The sequence below is a fragment of the Pseudochaenichthys georgianus genome, chromosome 16 (genome assembly GCF_902827115.2).
Source record: "Pseudochaenichthys georgianus chromosome 16, fPseGeo1.2, whole genome shotgun sequence".
NCBI classification, from domain to species: domain Eukaryota; kingdom Metazoa; phylum Chordata; class Actinopteri; order Perciformes; family Channichthyidae; genus Pseudochaenichthys; species Pseudochaenichthys georgianus.
In genome coordinates, this window is record NC_047518.2 from 14214253 (window position 1) to 14215736 (window position 1484).

Consider the following 1484-nt stretch of genomic DNA (forward strand, 5'->3'; position numbering starts at 1 on the left):
TGTGTGTGTGTGTGTGTGTGTGTGGTGTGTGTGTGTGTGTGTGTGTGTGTGTGTGTGTGTGTGTGTGTGGTGTGTGTGTGTGTGTGTGTGTGTGTGTGTGTGTGTGTTGTGTGTGTGTGTGTTGTGTGTGTGTGTGTGTGTGTGTGTGTGTGTGTGTGTGTGTGGTGTGTGTGTGTGTGTGTGTGTGTGTGTGTGTGTGTGTGTGTGTGTGTGTGTGTGTGTGTGTGTGTGTGTGTTGTGTTGTGTGTGTGTGTGCCGAAAGGGCAGGCTACGTCTACTTCCAGAAAAGCTGAAGAGAGCCTGTCTGTGGCCCTCAGGACGACCCAGAAGCTTCACACTCACAACCTCAGCCTAATGATGTGAGTATTTCTATTTTCAACATCATATCATAATGGTCCTAGACAAAGTAAAATCTCTCTTGTTTGCTGCCACTCATATTAAACACACTCACAAATAACACATACACACACAATTGAAGACATGTTGAACATGCATTCCTGGCTCACACACACACACACACACACACCGATGCTGGCAGTGGCTTTGACAGGTGATGACTATAAGAAAGAATGTGGGCCATACTCTAGTTGTGTCAAAGTGATGTGTGTGAAGTGAAACATCACTCAAACCATGTTCATCCCTCTTTCTACTAGGATCATAGCTATGTCTTGCCTGCTTCTCCTACTGCTCTTAAGGCCAGACTCAATGAAGCTTTAGCAAGAGTGGAGAGTGGAGAGCGAGAGAGGAAGAATGCCATGGCTAGAGAAAAGAGGGCAGAGACCACAGGGAGGACTCTTTTGGGGGATTTGAGGGAAAAGAACCTCATTAATGAAGAACTCAAAGAGGCTTGATTTCTACTCAGGTAAGATGAAAGTAGCACTTTGAAATTCATGTACATCTTACTCTTACACTCTTTATTAAACTCCTTTGTTATTATATGAAGGGGACTTATTAATTTTTTCTCATACAATTTCAGATCTTCAAATAGACTTGAAGGCAAAGCAGGGCCATGAGTACTCCAAGGACCACAGAGAATGTGCCCTCACACTCCATCTACATGGTCCAAAGGCATACAAATACCTCAGAGAGACTACAACAAAAAGGTAGTCTTAATGTTGTTCAATTTCATTTTTGGAAATTACGGTTGCAAGTACGTTAAATAGCTACTTCTCAATTTTTTTACAGGTGGCTGTGTTCGGTGGATGGCAAGCCTGGCCTGAACAAGATGATGCTGGATATGCTGGAGAGAAGATGCCAGGACGACCAGGCTAAATATGGATGTGTTTCACTCATGTTGGATGACATGGCCATCAGAAACATGTGCATATAATCCACATAACCATCAATGTCTGCTTTTGTAGACATGGGTGATGGAAACAATGAGACCGATGCTGCTACTGAGGCTCTTGTTTCATGGTGGTTGGCCTACACGGACATTGGAAGGCTCCCATTGCATATTTCCGCCGACTGACGACAGTCTTTGT

General features: G+C 44.1%; 1 long non-coding RNA gene across 1 annotated transcript; it reads left to right on the plus strand.

Annotated features, from left to right (window-relative positions):
* The first annotated feature begins 312 nt into the window (after positions 1–312).
* On the plus strand, positions 313–1264 carry LOC139435478 (uncharacterized). Its single transcript, XR_011644718.1, has 4 exons — positions 313–359; positions 654–862; positions 977–1103; positions 1186–1264. It is a non-coding gene; the product is annotated as an uncharacterized lncRNA (long non-coding RNA).
* Positions 1265–1484: the final 220 nt, after the last annotated feature.